This window comes from Triticum aestivum, chromosome 2B (genome assembly GCF_018294505.1).
Source record: "Triticum aestivum cultivar Chinese Spring chromosome 2B, IWGSC CS RefSeq v2.1, whole genome shotgun sequence".
Taxonomy (NCBI): Eukaryota; Viridiplantae; Streptophyta; class Magnoliopsida; order Poales; family Poaceae; genus Triticum; species Triticum aestivum.
The window spans coordinates 675,773,468-675,793,086 of NC_057798.1; the positions used below are offsets into that span (position 1 = coordinate 675,773,468).

A 19,619-nucleotide genomic window follows, 5' to 3' on the forward strand; every position below is an offset into this window, starting at 1 on the left:
CAGTATCAAGATCTGCAAGCCATGAAACATAATGACTAAGCTCCTCGCAGTTGAGTTCAGCCCCGGCACAGTATACGGTCCTGTCTACCAAGCGCTGGACATGTTTGCTTGCACCGAAATAAGCTGACAATACAAATTAGTTGTCAACTATTTTTTAATAAACAATATCAAAGACATAAATATGGTTGAGAAACTTACATAATGGTATAACTGGAGGCGTATGCACATTGACCCAGATGTCGATATTACCTTCAATATCATCTTCTGGACGAATATCAAAGGTGATAACCATATCAGGCTCAAATGCATAAGTCTTGCATAGTGCTCGCCATGTTTTGCATCCAAAATAGGTGTAGTCGTCTGAATTGTATAATTTTACATTGAAAATATAACCATGCTCGGTCATCAAGTAAACTTTCTTTACCTCCATAGTACGACTGAAACCTATCTTATCCAATACAAAAACTCTTGCGTGGCAGGGGATACGCTAGTAGAATAGTAAAAATAAATAAATTATAAGTTCAAGCAAATGAAGCATATGTCATGCTTAATTACGAAAAAAACTTGTCGTTGTGACTTACTGTATCCCCTGTTCAAGAATTCATCCGATTAACCAGTTAACTTGCCGATTAATCCCTACTCGTAGGGTCACCGAGTATCCTATGAACCGATAAATCGTCCGATTAATTGATTAAATGGCCGATTAACTTGCCGATTAGCCGATTAATCCCCTACTCACCAGCCAACCGAGCAGCTACTGGTTAACAAGTTCCTCAACAATGACTGTATCCACTTCGAAGTTCTCGTCCAGCTTGATGTTGAAGCGTCTATCATCATCTAGGAAGATCCCGTCGCACAGGCCGCGCTCGTCTTCGTAGTATTTGCAAGTACCGAAATCCTTTTCGTCGTTAGACATTTCCTATGTTCGTAGTTGAAACATTAATTGAGAATCGATCGAAGACAACTACCAGGATACTCAACACACAAATCCGGGACACTCGATATTTCCTACATATTCTGGCAGAAGTCATGCCAAAATTCACGGAAAAATCCGGCATGACCTTTGCTAAAATAGGACATATCGAGCGCCTGAAATTTGCCGGAACGGAAATGAATCAACACTCCGGCAAAACATAGGCCACTCGGAGGTGTAACCTGCAAACATGACCGGCCAATTGGGCAAGCACATATTCTATTTGAGCAACACAATATATATATTTCAAAATATCATATAGGACTCAAATTAACATGCATTCGATAAGCAAAAGTAAATCATCTCATGCATCTGTACATCGTCGAATATTATCACTAATACATCCCGAATAGTGTCATACATATAACATCACTAATACAACTAAAACCCTAGCACACGACGGGTATCGGCGCGGGCGGTGGACACCCACAGAGAAGGAACCAGCACGGGAGCATAGCTCCAGTGAGATCCCTGGAGAACCTGCCAGGTATTGGAGAGCCTGTGCTCCAACGCAAACAAGTAGCGATGGACGTGCGCGTCCTCCTCACTGACACGGTGATGCACCACCTCCGCGGGGTCCTCGAGCCTCTGGACCGTCACTGGCCCACGCGACCGCCACCAAAGAAGATTCGGGTCAACGACAGGCTGGCTCCTCACCAACCTGCGCCCCTCGGTAGGTAGCGCCTCCCAGTACCACCCCGGCGGAGCCCAGTCCTGAACATGGCCCGTCTGGTCAAGCAGGTGTCGTCCTCCGCCGACTCGACGATGAGGATGCGTGATAGGCATCGTCCACGTCGATGCGGAAAAAATTGCTTTAACTAAAAAAATAGCAACAAGTTCTTACTAACTAGTTCTATTAATTCAATTAGTTCTTACTAAAAATAAACTTACTATAAATAAAAATAAACTACTCCCTCTGTACCGAGATAGTTGTCGCTGGAGTAGCTGAACTTCAGCTACTCCAGCGACAACTATTTCGGTACAGAGGGAGTGGTACCTAATTAGTACCTAGTTCTTACTAACTAATTAGTACCTAGGAACTATTGCCCTAATTACCATATAAGTATCCATTTTTTAACTAGGGTTCGTACTACCTAATTAAATAGGGTTAATACTAATTGTAATTAACTAACTAGCACTAAAAATAGCCTAGGGTTCATACTAACTAGCACTAAATAGCTAGGGTTCATACTAAGCAGAGAAGAGGGATCGGAAGGGGAGAGTGCTTATAGAGGCCGGGGAGAGAGATGGGTCGGGGGAGACGGCGGCACCAAGGCGCGGTGAGGCGGGGTCGGGGGAGATGGCGGCAAGGCGGGGTTGGGGGAGACAGCGGCGAGGCGGGTTGAGGGAGACGGTGGTGGAGAGCGAGGGCAGGGGCTCCGGCAAGGTCGAGGTCGAGGAGGAGGAGGCACAGGCGCGCGACGACGTCGAGGGGTAGACTCCGGCGAAGAGCGAGGGCAGGGCCTCCGGCGAGGGCAAGGGGAGGGGCTCCGGCAGAGGCGACGAGGGGGAGAAGAGAGAATGGGGAATTGGGGGAGGAAGCAGAGGAGAGGGAATCAGGCTGCGCGGGGGTTAGGTGAAAATAGCTTTAACAGTAGCGTGGGGAGGCAAAACGTGCTGCTGCTAAAATCCGTAGTAGTAGCGCTATTTCTAGAAGGGTGCTACTACTATACCTAGCACGTCGGGAACGGTGTGGCAATTATAGTAGTAGCACGTGTGATCCTGTCGCGCTACTGCTAAGCGGGTAACAGTAGCGTCGTTTTAGCCGACGCGCTACTCCTAAGTAGCAGTAGCGCCTCATTTTAACAAGCGCTACTGGTAAGATTCTGCGTATAAGGTTTTCCCTAGTAGTGTGAATATTCGTTAAATACGCATGACCATTTTTTAAGACGCAGTGAACAATTTCTGGACATGTGATGACCATTTTGTTCCGAATACGTGATGAACCTTATTTGAATACACAGTGAATTTGTGTTTTTCATAAATGATGTGCATTTTTACATATATACTAGATGAATATTTGTTTGTAAGAGGGAAATATTTACACGTATATTTTAAGGAATTAGATAAAAAATAGTGAACTAAAAATTAAATAATAATTATATATACAGAAATATGTTTTTTACACAGTTGCTTGGCTTTGTTTTCCTTTTTTTTGCGAGGGGTGCTTGGCTTTTTTTCGTGAGACCGCGCATACACACTCCATTTGAGAACATATCTAGTGGAAACCATACATTCAGAGGAAACATGAAAACCCAAACGTGTGCCGTTGGATTGGATGCGTACGCTGTGAGATGGAAAGAAGTATAATTTGCAAATTGAACCTTGCAAGAATCATGTACCTTAGGTACAGAAACATCCCATGGCGGCTGAGCCGTCCTGTGCCTTTCCCCATGGAGCTATCATCCCGATTCGAAAGAAAAAAATCATCCTGATTCGAAATTCTTTCGCTGGGTTAGGAGACCTGTTGGGAGACGATGCTTCCCTCCGGCAGGACCCCCTCCGGCGAGTCCTCCTCCGAGCGTTTCGGGAAGGGCCGGCGAGTGGCGTTCCGGGCAGGGCCAGCGAGCGGCGCTTCTGATTTGTCTCCGGCCAACAGTGTCAGTCCTCCGAGCATTCCCCATCGACGTCATACTAGATCTAATTCCAAGGTATGAGCATTTGAAGTGTTCGTCTTCTGTGCTTTGGCCCCGTTCTTCTTTGTCCCGTGGCTCATCGAGTAGTTCCATCTTCTCTAGATTGGGCTGGGTTTGCCAAGCAAACAAAGGAGGGGACAAGGAAGTGGCTCATTTGTCTGTCTCCTCCAAGATCAGCACATCATTTCAAGGAAGTAGGAGAGGTAATGAGGTAGTGGCATCTTGCCTGCAGCTGCTGATTCCCCTTGAGTCGTACTGTCCAGATTTTGGCCTTGAAGAAATTGCGAGGTATAATTCATTTGCTCCTAATTTTTGCGTGTTACTGTTATACACATCTATGACTATTCGTGGGTTGCTAAAAAAATTCAGTGGTAGTCATAGATGATTGACTAACAATTCAGATGCTTGATTTAAATCAGCATCAATAATAGATGATTTATTTTTTAGTCAGCAAATTATATGTGAAACTCGTTTAAATACATTGCCCAAAATCTCATAAGTTTGTGATTTCAGTTAAAATTCTGTGAACACTACTCATATGCAGCGAAAACAGCTCTTAATCGAGTCATTTAGAGTTACAGTAGCTACAACCGTGAAAATTGCAACCCCAAAAACACACCCTTAATGCAGCAGCAGGGAGCTCCTATCATGCCGATTTGACAATGTTGTACATTATGATGGTGGTTGTATGCATATTTATTTGTGTAGTGCGACGGGAAATAAGAAAGGAATTGGTTTTGGAAAATAATTCTAAAAAGAAATATCTTGCTAACTTAAGATGACATGCACTGTTGTATCTATTTTCATTGATTGTTGTTAAATTCGTTTTAATCTATTATGTATAAAAAGTTCAACTCTTATTTTTCAGGTTTGCTGGTGACAGTAAAGACTTATGCATGTTCCAACAAAAAAAGACTGTTGTTTGGAGTCGTAGTAGTGCACTGATACGTTCTTCTGCTTGTGTACTCGAGTTGTCTGCTCATTGTCTGATGTATAAGTGTGAGAATTTTACTATGGCTGTTCAGTTAGTGATAGGTCTATCTTGTAATAAAATTCCCTAGCATAATGCGGTTGGAACATTTGCCTAATGTATGTGTTGTTGAAGTGATGCATTACTGCAAGTGAATTCTATTAGTAGACTATATTAAAATTAGCTTCCTTCAGTTTTCTGTTGTCTGGTCTGGGCATTGACTGTCTGTTCTTTTGGTTTCCCAGATGTGATTTTGTTGGTACAGTTCTGTTAGGAGACTGGTAGCAATTACTGTACTAGCTTCCTTCAGTTTTGGTATCCATTGCAGCTAGTTTTCCATTTTAAATCGAAACGTACATGTCACGCATGTTTGATGAAGTATAGGCACAGCGCATGGCTTACAAATCCTACTTGGCCAACAAAAAGGTGAAAATAAGGGGCAAGGAGGTACGCTGTGATTACTTGTTAGACCTGAGGGGGTACACGTAAAATAGTATCCCTGATTGCGAGCGTTTCTTTGCAAATAGGGCATAGCAGTTATGATTCTATCTGGTCCATACAAATAGCATCCAACGGTCTGAGCTTAGGTTTCCAGGATTCCACTTAGTCCTGGCCATCTCAGGCCCGGCCCTGTCGGCCCACCCAGGCCCAGCTCTAAAATCCAGGGCCTAGGCCCGATGGGCTTGCCCATGGGCCGGGCTTGGGCCTAAGTTTTGAGCCCATCAGTAGGGCTTGGACGGGCTAGGGCTTGGCATATTAGCATTTTAAGGAAGATGCCAGGCCCACGGCCCTAAGCCCTAAGGGCTTTTTAGGGCTTTTTACCAGATAGGCCGGGCTTGGGCTTGAAAAGTAGGCCCAGTGATAGGGCTTGGGAGGGCCTGGGCCTCAGTTTTCTGCCATGGGCTTTTTCAGGCCCGGCCCATGGCCAGATATAGTTCCACTGAATATGTGGTTTCCACGTGATATTGTCTCCATTTGCTTATTCCTCTGTTCTGCTCCCGACGAGACGACGAGTACAACACCACACGACGGCGACGGCAGGGAGACGAATGGAGGGCAAGGACGAAGAAGCTGCTGCTCTGCTCCAAGGCCGGCATGGTCGCCCTCTCCTCCCTTCTGCCCGAAGCAACCGCCGCAGGTCAGCTCCCGCCCGCCCGCCCGCTAGGTGCTTGTGTTTATGCCCATATATATAGTTCAATTCCACCTAGCTAGCTCGAGTACTACGGACAGAGACCAACCAACCAATCAGTTTCCGCCCGCTTGCTTTGCTCGCATCGCTGCCTCCGTCTGTCTTGCTGCATCCCCAGAGATTAAGTAATGGCCATACATCAATTAGCTGGGTGTTGGGCCAAGTCAAGTACGTATAATTTTATCAAGCCTAGCTGCCTAGGTGCCAGTTGGTATACATATTTTGATCAAGTATTGGTGCCAGTTGGTATACATATTTTGATCAAGTATTGGTGCCAGTTGGTATACATATATTCGCATTATTTGTAGTTCCCAAGGACTCGTGTATTTGTGTGCAATTTCTGCGAAATTAATTAGTCGCTCATCTCTCCGCTTTCTGGTGGAGTGCCCTTTATCGATGTGTAATTTTGTACAGATAACTTCATGTGATACAATTCAACTTTGGAACCTTCTGTACGCTTGACGATGTAACCCAGAAGCAAGCTATCTCCATGCGCTTCTTGTTGTCTTCCCATTGTCTTCTTCTTCCCTCTGAGAAAACTTCTGCCGCCCTGTCCAGCAATGAGAATGAGAGGAGAATAAAGTATGCAGGAGATGGAGACTTGAAACTCCGTCATCCTTTAAAGTTCTCTCTCTCTCTCTCTCTCTCTCTCTCTCTCTCTCTCTCTCTCTCTCACACACACACACACACACACACACACACACACACACACACACACACACACACTCCTCTCCCTCCTTCCTGCAGGCCTCCAACAACGACTCAAACCAACACAACCCTTTTGCATCCATCACCGGAAGACCGGCATCTCGTGCGTGCGCATCAGCGTATGTACCTATTCCCGTCCTTTAATTTGCAACTAGCTTGTACAAGTAAGAGCTCCTCTAGGACGTGATACTTTTGATTGGTGACAGCAAATCAATACAAGCATATATCTATGAATGATTGTATTTCCTTTGGTTCCTGGATCGATGCAGGTTGTCCATCCCTGCATCAGAGGATGTTTGTGGCCCTAGCCACGGCACAATGGGTGGTGACCAAGGCACTAGGCCCCGTTGCGGATGGCGTGCTAGGGGCTTGGGCGGCCACCAGGAACTTTGGTCCCAACATCGAGGCCCTCAGCACGGAACTGTTGCTAGTAAAGGCCACGCTCGAGCAGGCTGCCCTCAAGGAGCTTAGTGGGCCAGCCATGGAGATGCTGCTGCAGAAGCTACAGGATTTGGCGCACAATGCTGAAGACTTGCTGGATGAGTTGGACTACTTCCGCATCCACTGCAAGCTCCACAAGACGTACGATGCAGCAGACCAGCATGGCAAAGGTGGCGTCCATGACCTCGCACTCAATGTCCACCACACCGCCAAAGCTGTTGGCAAATCAGCCAACTGCTGCCCTTGGCAGCGTGCTAAGCGAAAACAGAGGACATGCGGCGATTCCTTTTCGGCCCCAAACACCAATCAGAAGCTCAGCAGATGCATGCCCAAGCTCGGTATACTCCTCCCTTGCTCCTCTTCTCCACATACACATGTTGGAGATGATGATCATGGTAATGCACAAGATATTCCACAACTTGAGTTTAATAGGGTTCATTTCTCTCAAAAGATGAAGGCCATTGTAGAAAAATTGCAGCTTATGCGCAATGAGGTTAACAAGATTCTACAAGGTTGTGGCCCTAGAATTGTCATAGACATTGCCCAGAGTCGTCCCATCACCAGAGCTAAGAGCACAGAGCCAAAACTATACGGGAGGGACGGCGTCATGAATAGCATCATACATGATATCACCAAGGGTCAATATTGTGACAAGGGTCTAACCGTGCTTCCAGTTGTTGGTCCAGGGGGAATGGGGAAAACAACTCTGATACAACATATATATCACAACCAGCAAGTGCAGAATCATTTTTCAGTCAAGATTTGGATATGTGTGTCATTCAATTTCAATCTGGATAAGGTGCTGGAACAGGTTCAAAGATATACCCCTGCAGTTGAAAGTGAAAAACAGTGTAGTACAACTGAAGAGCTGATTGAACAAAGATTAAAATCTAAAGGTTCTTACTTGTACTGGATGATATATGGCAGATTAGTAATGGAGATGACTGGAAAAAACTATTGTTGACACTTGGTCAATCACAAGAAAAGGGTTCTATGATTCTGGTCACAACTCGGCTTAAAAACATAGCAGAACAAGTCAAAACAATTGACCGTCCAAAAGAACTTTACGGTTTAGAACATGAAGAGTTTAAGAAGTTATTCCTTGCATTTGTCTTTGATGATGGGAAATATCCTAGGAATAAACCTTTTTTGCTTGAGATTGGAGATCAGATAATGGACAAACTAAAGGGTTCCCCTCTTGCAGCAAAAACTGTTGGTAGATTACTGAGTAAAGAACTTAGTTTGCAACATTGGAAAGGGGTCCTAAAATGTAAAGAATGGGAGAAGCAGACCGATAACAATGAGGTTATGCCTGCCCTGAAGCTTAGCTACGACTTTCTCCCTTTTCATCTACAACAATGTTTTTCCTATTCTGCATTGTTTCCTGAAGATTACCATTTCAGAAGCCATGAGCTCATCAGCCTGTGGACTGGACTAGATATTTTGATACCTTGTGGTCAACATCAAACATTTGAAGACGTGGGTCTGAGTAATTTAAATGAGTTGATCATCCATGGATTTTTCAGAGAAGAGCAAACTGATGGTGATCGGCGGTATGTTATGCATGACCTACTGCATGATTTGGCACTGAAAGTTGCTTCTCATGATTGCCTTAGTTTACGTCTCCCTAATATTGGATCCGTAGAAATTCAGCCATCGACCCGTCACTTGTCTATAATCACAGAGGACATAGGTGAATCTGATGCAACGTCTGGTGAAAAATTAAAGAGTGCATTGGAGGAAATGAAGACAATATTGGAGGTTGAACATTTGCAAACATTGATGCTATTTGGAAAAATGGATGAAAGTTTTAGCAAGATATTTGGTGATTGTTTTGGGGAAGCTTATGCTCTCCGTGTTCTTTATTTGCCCAACATGATGCATCCCGTGGAGTCCGTGTTACATAACTTTTCAGGACTTTTCCATCTACGATACCTATGTCTAGGGACAAAGGATGATCAGATGCATTTACCACTTAGCATCTCTAAATTTTATCATTTAGTGATTCTAGATCTTGAGTTGTGGGTTGGCAGTCGTGTTTTGCCCGAAGACATGAGCAACCTTTCCAAATTGTGCCATTTTTATGTTCCAAGTGATGATCAGCTTCATTCGGGTATTTATAATGTGGGAAAACTTAAACTCTTGGAAGAGTTAAAGATGTTTCAAGTCAATAAAAAAAGTGAAGGGTTTGAACCAAAGCAACTAGAGCATTTGACCAAGCTAAGGGAGCTTGGCATCTACAACCTTGAGAAAATACATACAAAAGAAGAAGCAGCTCAAGCAAAATTGATAGAGAGAAAACACTTGAGGAGGTTAAAATTGGACTGGGATTGTGAGCGATCTAGTGTTGAGCCTGGTGTGGAAGCAGAAGTTCTTGAGAACCTTCAACCACATGGAGATCTTCAAGTGTTGTGCATTAGAGGGCACGGAGACCTTTCTTGTCCAACATGGATGGGTGATGAGTTTGCTGTTGAAGCTCTAAGATCTCTTTATCTTGATTGTGTTTCTTGGGAAGTTTTCCCTTCTTTAGGGAAGGCGTGGGATCTTTGTGAACTGAAATTGAAGCATATTGCTAGACTGAAGGAGATTATTATAGAGGAAACCTTTTGCATGCTAATAAAACTTGAACTCATTGGCCTAGGAAGTTTTGAAAAATGGGGTTTCCTAGATGTACAAGAGTCTTCCATGGATGCTGATATTTTCCCTTGTTTGCAAGTGCTGATTATTATAGATTGCCCAAAACTCTTGGGATTGCCTTTCTCAAGCCACATTGTTTCCCAAGGTTGGTTTCACAAACTACAAAAGTTTAGGATAGAGTACTGTCCACAATTCTCATCAGTGATTCCCATCTCCTGGATTGGTAGTCTCTGTAGTTTCTCTATGCAACATGTCAAGCTACTAGAGCATTTTTATAACGGCTCAATATCATCTGAACTGCACATTACTGGAGAGGATGGTCTGCATAGCTTGGACCAAGTGTTAGATTTTGATGAAGAAACAAGTCTTGAAAAGTTGTGACTCCAGAGGTGCCCACCTCTGGAGTTGAAGCACATTCGGATGCTAACCTCGCTAAAGAAACTGATTATAAAAAGTTCATATGATCGGGTTGGATCACTAGGAGGTCAGGGTGATATGAGTTGGCAGCTCCCAGTTTGGTTTCCGAAACTACAAGTGCTTGAGATATGGGACTATCCAGAATTCTCATCAGTGTTTACCATCTCTTGGATTGAAAGTCTGCATTATGTCAGGATACGACGTGTAAAGATGCTAAAATACTTTAGGTACTCAAAATCATACGGAGCAGAACTGGAAATTGAGGGAGAGGGTGATCTGCAAAGCTTAGACCAAGTGTTAGTTTTTGATAAAGAAACAGGTCTTCAGAAGCTGACACTCTACAATTGTCCACCTCTGGAGTTGAAGCACCTTCTGATGCTAACCTCGCTGAAGACATTGATTGTAGGCGATTCAGATTGTCTGGTTGGACCACTAGGATGCCTGGGTGATGTGGAATGGCAGCTTCCTGTTGAGCATATGCTGATCATGGGCTTAAATTGTAATATTGGCGAGGAATTGACAGAGCTCCTCCCCCACCTCCCAAAGCTCTCCAAATTGGACATAAGATATTGTAAAAATATAAAACAATTGGTAGTGGGGGTGGATCTGCAACAAATTACAGAGATGGAAATAAGAGCAGCAGCAGCAGATGAAGATGATGATGGGGTGCTGCTCTTCCCAGCTCATCTCTGTAACTCACTACTGGAATTGGAGTTCTATGACTGCCCAGAGCTGGTCCTGGTGGACCCACCAACTCTTGTTCCTGGAGGAGGATGGCTCCAAGCCTTGCGATCCCTCCAGAGATTGACAATAAATGGTTCCCCCTGGTTTCTTTTCACCTTCTCGTTTTCCCGTCACATTTTCCCTTCCTCCCTGCAGTTCCTGAAGCTTAAGAGCATGGTAGGCATGGGGACACTGAAACCCATCTCAAACCTCTCTTGTCTGATGACATTAGAATTGATTGATTGCGGAGAGGATCTGAAATGTCAAGGTTTGCAGCCTCTCCTTACCACCAGGGGGCATATCAACGAATTACAAGTCTTTGGCAGCCCTGGTTTCTTTGCTGGTTGGGATCCCAATCCAAAACATGATTTGGAGGAGCTCCTTTCTGCACCCACACTGCAGGAGCTCTCCACAGATGACATAGCAGGACTCCTTTCTGCACCCATCTGCAACTTCCTCTCTTCATCCCTCACCAAGCTGGAACTTCATGGGGCAAGAAGACGCCCTTCAGTTCCTCTCCTCCTTCCAGAAAATCCTTTCGCGTTTCATAGGTCTGAAAGCATGGAGCGCTTCAGCAAGGAGCAAGAGGACGCCCTTCAGCTCCTCTCCTCCCTCCAGGAACTTAAGTTTTCGGATCTCCACAAGCTTCAGCAACTCCCTGCAGGGCTGTGCAACCTTACCAGCCTGGAGAAGTTAACAGTCTGCGATTGTTCAGTCATCTCTTCATTGCCTAACGATGGCCTCCCCAAATCACTACAACAGCTAGTTCTCTACTACTGCAGCGAGGAGCTAAAACAGAAGTTCAGGGAGTTAGTTGGGACAATCCCAGAAATCACAATAGGCCGGTGATCCAAGGTAACACGAGCGTACTTTCTTGTGTTTTTCCACTTTGCCCTTTTCCTGTAGTCCTGCTTAATAACACTGCGTTTGTTTCCATCCACTCTGCAGGATAATGCCTTTTAGTGCTCTTCCCTTTCCATACAAACACATTTGCCACATGCATGTCGTTCTACCTTCCTGTACAAAAATCTGGTGAGTACATCTAAACTGAAACTTTACTTCTTCTGATGTACATCATCCTGTACATCTCATCTGGTGAGTACATCAATTATATCCACTTCCACTTATACTCGCTGCAAAAAATATTCCTGCTATATTAGTTGTACATTTTCTTTCCACAAGTCGATAAAATCGACATTATTAACCGCCAATGCCTTCTGCAAGTCTCTCTTGTTTTCGTTCTTGATGTAATTACCAATGAAACCTGTGATCACCATTTGTTTTGGTTCTCTGTGCAGATGTTCGTTCAATCTTATGGGCTTCTTCGTCTTTTCCATTTAAATTTGGGTTACTGTCCTTCATCAAGACGTGGTAGTCTACTTCCCTATTTTGGGTGTCACAATCGAAATATCACCACGGCTTCAGTATGGAATAAATGAGACTTTGGGTCAAGCTACAGATATTAAGGTTATCATTGTTTTCATACACTGCTATGTTGCTATCAGCATCAGATGCTCCTGCGTTCCTAATTTCTGTTTGCTTGCTTTTCAGGTGTTCTAGTGTTTGTTTGGCAGGCTTTGCAGCCACTTCTGTTTACATTTTGTCCAAAACTCATGAAGACCTGATGGTGTACCTGGAATGTTTAGTTTTAGGGAAAACAATGTGTGTTTTGCTATTTATTGATAATAAGGTTTCCAGTTTTTCAATCCAGTTGACATTCTACTGATACCAGGTATACTTTGCAACTAATAAGATTTGCAGTTTTCTCAGTTCAGTCTACATTCTACTGATACCAGATATTCATCCATTCATCATAGCTGTTGCTGTTTATTTTAATGGCATATAGGATCTTCACAGGAAAGCCTGCATACCAATGCAGTGCACCCCTGGTGCCAATTCAGATCATAGGGACCAGTTGCCGACCGAACAGCTCGAGCAACAGAGCTCTGACCGAACCCCCTGGTGTCCAACCCTGCCCGGTTAAGGCCGTGTGCTAGACTGAGCTTTCGTGTTCATGCAGAAGATGATGGAGATGCACGAGACGATCAAACTGCTAGAAGGCTCAAACCAAGTCAGAATGGCGAGCACCGATTCGTTCTAACATGCCAACCCTCCGGCACTTTGCAGCTTGCACCTGGTTCTCTGCTCATCAAATCTTTCCTGTCTACAGGGAGATAGTCATAGCCAGCATTCAGCCGGCAGCGAGTTCAGCAGGAGGATGGCCCAGCCGCTTGTAGATCGGCAGCGGCAGCACCTCCTCTCTGGCTGTACAGTAAGTTGTTACAGCACTTGCGATCTGATTACAGTAAGTCGTATACAGGTAAAGCAATTTGCTCTAATCAGTTGACACTAATTTGCCTCCATGTGGTACCTGCGCATAATGTGGCTCCGTGTCGTGGCTCTCCACGGTGCTGACATGGAAATACAACACTTCTGTTGAGAGGAATGTTATGAAAGCTCAGGATCCAATCGTTGGCCATATATACCGAGATACAGTTTCCAGGTAAGAATCATGTTAAGTTCACAATGGTGCACTGGGGAGTTCAATTGTATCAGTTACAAACAAATAACTAGCCTTTATGTTTCTACAGTATTGATTGAACTGGAACAAGGAAGCAATTGATATATAGCCTGATTGTAAAGGCCATATGTGAAGCTGACAGGAAAGGGACCAAAGTTGCTAGTCTTGGACTCCTGAGTCGGGTATATATTTCTCCAGGTGTCCAAACTATTCTTCATCATCAGTTCTCATGATCGTGATTCGCTCAAAAAGGAAATTTAACCCAGCAAGCCGAGATCGAAACTGCCAAAGAGTTTGGTCTGCTGCAATTCTGCACGGGTTCCGCCACGCCGTTGCTAGAGCTTGATGGTCAGGTTGCAATTCCATGGAGTAAGAGTTATGCAGATATAGATGACACAATTTCCTTGGTGGAGCAATGCTAAGGAAGAAGAAGCAAATCGACACATTCGCTAGACTGGCAGAAGTGTGCACCATGTTTGTAAGAATTAATGGATTTGGGGGCTGTTTTATTCAAATTTCCTCGAGCGTTGTTGCTCGATCACAAAAAACAGAGCTTGATTAGTTTCAAGGATGCAAAGGTTGGCTGGATTCTATATAATTGTTGCATCATCTCAGGAATTAGTGATAGCATTGTTACAGATAGAGCTATGTAAGTGTCCTGCTGAACATGGATGGGATGGGAGTGCTCTTCTCACTTTGATGCCTTTGCGCCAAGTCCAGTTCAGAAAGGCCGTCATGAGCCGTCAAGTTCAATGCTGATGCCATGCGCTTTCAGAGCGGCGAGTGCGGGTTGCCGTGATGCGTGACCAGCTGACCACCATGGCGGTAGTGTATACCATTGCCAAGGGACAGAAGCTTTGTCAGTGTGCAGACGTGGAGAAGAAGCTGCGGAGCCGAGAGCTTTGGTGTCGTGGGTTTGACTAAATTTGGTGGTTCTCTACTATGTTCTCTGAAGACTACTTTTATGTTTGTTAGAGCCATTCGCGACTGTACCAGATGAAGAAGCTTTGATATAGTAGCAGCCTGTGTGCAAGTTGATTGCTATGAACATGCCGTGTTAATTGAATGCATGCTGTTTTCCCTTTACTACTCAAAGAGTATAATTTTATTGCTAGACAGAAAAGATTATAGCCAAGGATTTTGACACATAACTAACACCTAAATTAAAATTTCAAATTCCACAATTGACACTTTATCATATATGAAGCCCCTGGTGGCGTCGCTCAGACCAACTTAAATTGCTGTGATGGCTCCTTTGTTCAGTATTAGTGCATTGCAAAGTATTCTCACACTAGCCGGAAAAATCGTGTCAAGTACTGAAATTTCGTTTCACTTCTGCTGCTTTGCCAGGCCTCGTGCCCACTGTGCCCAAGATATCTGTCTGGCAGGACTGAAACCATCCATTCTTCCTTCACTCATCACAGAGTCGTAATGATCCTGGAATATCTGCACGCCGTTGTTGAGGGCGTTCTTTTGGATCATACCCATCTGGTGGAAGATGTGGCTGCCTCCCTTCATTGCTGGCGTGCTTCTCTAGTCTAGTCCAGTGCTCATGTTCGTGCAGTTCTTGTTACGGTGTCCGTGTGCGCCATGCTTGTAAGAATTGATGGATTTGGGGGTGGTGGTGGGGGGGGGGAGGGGGGGGGGCGGGGGCGGTTATTCAAGTTTCCCCAGGTGTTGTTGCTTGATCACCCCAAAAAACAGAGCTTACATAATTTCGGAAGCAGACCATCCAGAGAAATTTGTGACTAACTATATTATGTGATCTTCTATCAGGCGCAGAGTATGGATTTTACCTGATGATGAAATATGTCCTGCTGAACATGGATGGGAATGCTCTGATGGACATTGCGGTGTATACCAATGCCAAGACACAGAAGCTCCGTCAGTGCGCAGATGTGGAGGAGAAGCTGCGGAGCCAACGGCTTTGGTGTCGTGTGTCTGAATTTGGTGGTTCACTTTTCTCAATACTACGTTTATCTTTGATGAGAGCAATTCGGCGACTGTACTGTACCACAGATGAAGAAGCTTTGATATAGCAGCCAGTTGTGTGCAAGATTCTACTAGAGCTCCGCACTTTCATCAAAGAGTATAATTTTATTAGATACTCCCTCCGTCTCAAAATAAATGTCTCAACTTTGTACTAGCTCTAGTACAAAGTTGTACAAGCTTGAGACATTATTTTGGGACGGAGGGAGTACAAAAGATTAAAGCCAGGGAGATTTTGACACATAACTAGCACCTATATTATAATTTCAAATTCCTCAATTCATCCGAGTAGTTACTAGTGAAATATTATCCCTTCCTCTCTTTGCTTGAAGCTTCAAGCCTTTCTCTAATATCTTGAATAGGAGCAATGGTAGGCTGGGGCCGGAGCCACAAATTTACCCCGTCAGCGCCCGATCCATGGCGCAACCACTCCAGGAGTTTTGCCTCGCCGTTGATGAAGTTGTACCTAAACACACAGGCCCCAAGGACAAAGTAGGCACACCTGCCGTCCATGCCTAGCTCCGTGGCGTCCACAGAGAAGCTAGCCGGGGAACCAAGGAATAAAACACGGTCGCTCAAGCTCCGTCCTTCTCTCTCCACCCACCTCAACTTGCCGTCCCCGTTCGTTTCTTCCGGCGCTTCCAATTTCATCAAGAGTGGGCCCGATGGCGGGTAATCATTGACCTGCCAACCATGCTCATGTAGGACGGATGCCGATATAAGCTCGCCACGGGATTTCAAAAGATAGCGTGCCACCATAGACGTAGTCTCTTCCACTGATTGCATTCAACCTTGGCACTAACTTGTCGCATGCGCGCACATAGATCTTGCTATTGTGACACGCTACGTCCAAAAGCCTACCTCTGGGCACATCTAGCTTCTTCAGCGTGATTCTCCATGTTGCATCACCGGGAGGCATGGTGGCCGCCATTAGGATCATTGTGTGCTGTTTTCGACTATAGGTGTATAGGAAAACTGTGCCATCACCATAGATGATACCACGAGGATTACCACGGGGATCCTTCCAAAGCTGTTTCGTCTTATCATCAACATTCTCTGGAAGCTTTGTGATGTCTCCTGTGAGAAGATTTGCGAGTTTTGGCTCGGTATTCCACGTGAAGAACCATGCGGCCGTGCCATCTATGCTAGCCACCCACTTTCTCTCGTCGGCCGATGATGCACCAGGCGGCTCCGCGAGGACCACGTCATCACAGTCACGACGTAGGCCCGAGGTCGACACGCCCCCAAAGTTGACACGGAGTGTAGAATGATGCCGTCACATGGCATGAGGAGCCACGGCCGGAACATGGGCTGCATCGGCGGAGAGTGCAATAGTCCTGCACCATGCCATGACATGCAGACGGCATGGAAGCGAACAAAGTCGGCGGGTTCATGTAGGCGGCCGGAGATGTCGAGAAGCAGTTCCGGCGGCAGGTCCGCCCACGGTGGCCTCAAGGCGGACATGCGGCGCAAGACGATGATCGAATCCAAAGAGATCACGAATTCACGATCTCGTATTCACGTAGAGCCACCGGGGTCCTTTTAATCTATTATTTTTTGAAAGGGAACGATTGCATCCGGCGCGCCGGCCGAACGACGCGCCGGTCGTGTCCACGCACGCAGGCGCTATCCCCTCCTCAAGCAGCCACGTGGAGTGGTGGCCCACAAAGCTAGTTTTCCTTCCTTATCCTCTCTTTCTCTCGTCGCTGCGCCTTATCCCCTGCACATCTCAGCATCTTTTCTCTTCCTGCGAGCTAGTACGCCGGCCTAACAAGCAGAAGCTAGTGCGTCGAGTACCACCCGATCTCCGACGAGGGCATCCGCCATGCCCCCTCCTTTAGCTGCCTATCTTCTACCCTCTCCCCCAAATCCTTCTCCACGCCGTGGCGCCACGTCCCCTTAGTAGTCCTCCTCTGGTCACCGTCATGGCGCCCTCCTAGATCCTCCGCCGCCCGGCCGTGCTACAAACACCTACTAGCAATGCTACAACCGCCGCCCTATCGTGCTACAACCGGCCATCGGATATGCTGCATCCGGCGACGGGGAGGTCGCGGCTCAGGGTGGACGACACGCGCTCGGTCCTGGCCAGCTCGGGCCTAGCCCGCTCAGAAAATCAGTCGGTCCGAGCTCAAGAATCAGGCCCGACAAAGCTTCGGTCCGGTCCGGGCTTTAACCGAGCCGACCGAGCCGACCGAGAAAACGTAGTCATGGCCGCCGCTGTTCCTCGTCGTCGCGGCCACCGGCAGCCTCCAGGTGAACCATCGTGTCCCCGAGCTTCCCCTATTCTTCCTTCCTCTCCTCCCCAAGCGCCATAGCCTCTTGCTGCCACTCGCCATCGCTGCCGTGCTTGCACCGCCGCCGATCTGGAGTTCTCGACCATGGCCATGGCTGTCGTTTGAGCTCAGCACGCACACTGGCCACCAGGTAGCCCAGGTAGGCGAACGCCTCGCCAGCGCCATCAGGATGAACTGGACGGCCTCTTGCATGTGTGGGCGTTTCATCAAGTTCGCCATGATGTACTGCAGCTCCGAGGCCATTGTTTCAGTTCGTGCACCAACGAACTCGGCGCACAAGCCCACGATTTCTCCGTCGGCGAGCCAATGCTGCCGCCTTCAATTGCTACCGTTGTGGTCTTCCAGGACCCAGAGGGCGATGAGCGTGTCCACATACGCCGGCGGCTCGCTGTCAGTTTGTAAAAATTCAGTTTCGTCAGTTTCGTCAAAATTCAGTTTCGTCAGTACGGTCAGTAGTTCAGTTAGCTACTTTGTCAGTAGATTCAGTTAGATGGTTAGCTAGTTTCGCTCGCAGGACCTAAACAGCAGCTAGATGGTTAGCTAGTTTCAGTAAATCCTCTCCCTCTCTCTCTCTTGTGCGATCGGCAGCTATCTGCAACTACATAAGCAGCAGCTAAATAGGACCTAAACACAGCAAAAAACACAGCAAAAAACAGCTTGACCGAGCTGACCCCCAAACGGTCCGGTCCCAGAAAAGCAGCTCGTTTGACAGCTCGGTCCGGTCCGGACTGGACCGCTGGCGGCCGGTCCAAATGACGGCTCGGACCGGGACTGGACCGGCCGGGACCGTGTCCACCCTGAGTCGCGGCCAACGTCGCCGATGCAATTTTTTGCTACAACCGGCAATGGAAAAGCTACCAGCGACGGAGGGATTTTTTGCAACCGCTGTCGACGGCTGCTACAACGAGCGGCGGCGCTGGTGCGCAGGGCCAAGGCACGACGTGTTTTTTGCTGGAACTGGCATCCGCGTGTGCTACAACCAGCAACAGAATTGCTGCATCTGGTCACGGCATCACACGGCGGCATGGGCGGCATTGTGGTGCGAGATTTTTGCTGGAACCGGCATAAGCAGAAGCCGTCGACGTCGACGGGCGCCCATGTGGCCATGGGCAGGATTTGCTGGAACTGACAACCTCGCGTGCTATAACCGACTACAGAATTGCTGCAACCAGCCACGACGGTGATGGGAATGCGGGCGAGATTTGCTGGAACCGGCCTTTGACAGAGTTGCGACCGACAAGCCGTTTTGCTGGAACTAGCAGCCAGAGATGCTGCTACCGGCGAACGTTTTTGCTGGAACCGGCCTACGACAGAGCTACGACCGGCGCACCAATTTGCTCATTTTTGCTCGAACCGGCAACTGAATATGCTGCGACTGGAACCGGCAACTGAATATGCTGCGACTGGCGAGCGTTTTTGCTGGAACCACGTTCTGGTCTTTTCGCTGTGTATCTACACCCCGAGGGTGCTAGGACAAATTCTGTTTTGGCTGGAGCTGTGATCAGTGGGGATGCTACAACCATGATGCTGGGTGCTACAACCATGATCGACGATTGCTTCGACCGGCCGCGACACCGTCCCAACGGCCATGGGCGGTACCCTCGTCGGAGCTCGACGACCACAGCCACAACAACGACGGGCGAGGTTGCGACCAAGGCCACATGGAGCTGCAAGTTGTCGCATGCCACACTACAACCGGTGACGGCAAGGCTGCGAACAACCATGGGTGGTGTTTTTGGCAAGGTCAAAGGGGGCGAGCTCTGACGGCGAGGGCGAGGGCGGCGAGCTCCGACAACGAGCGCGAGGACTAGGGCGGCGAGCTCCGACGGCAAGGGCGAGGGCAGCGAGCTCCGATGGCGAGGGCGAGGGCAGCATGCTCTGAGCTGTGGCGTGAGTGATGGCCGGGGGAGGACGAGTAGACGATCTGGCATGGAGGCGTTGACCACGCAGCTTTTTTTGCGGAGAAGAGATTTCCTTTTTTTCCGTGTTTGCCTGATAGGGACAGGAGGAGAAAGACGACTCGCATCTGATGGTTACAAAAGCTTAATCGTACGGTGGGAGATAAGCTGGAAAGTTTTGGCCGGTGCACCGGCGCCTATCGTTGGCCTTTTTGAATTGAGG

At 47.1% G+C, this 19,619-nt stretch overlaps 1 long non-coding RNA gene and 1 pseudogene across 1 annotated transcript; both read left to right on the top strand.

Annotated features, from left to right (window-relative positions):
- The first annotated feature begins 3,352 nt into the window (after nucleotides 1–3,352).
- Nucleotides 3,353–4,752, top strand: LOC123042015 (uncharacterized). Its single transcript, XR_006418693.1, has 3 exons — nucleotides 3,353–3,624; nucleotides 3,712–3,897; nucleotides 4,478–4,752. It is a non-coding gene; the product is annotated as an uncharacterized lncRNA (long non-coding RNA).
- A 1,739-nt stretch (nucleotides 4,753–6,491) lies between these two features.
- Nucleotides 6,492–14,233, top strand: LOC123046650 (putative disease resistance protein RGA3; annotated as a pseudogene).
- Nucleotides 14,234–19,619: the final 5,386 nt, after the last annotated feature.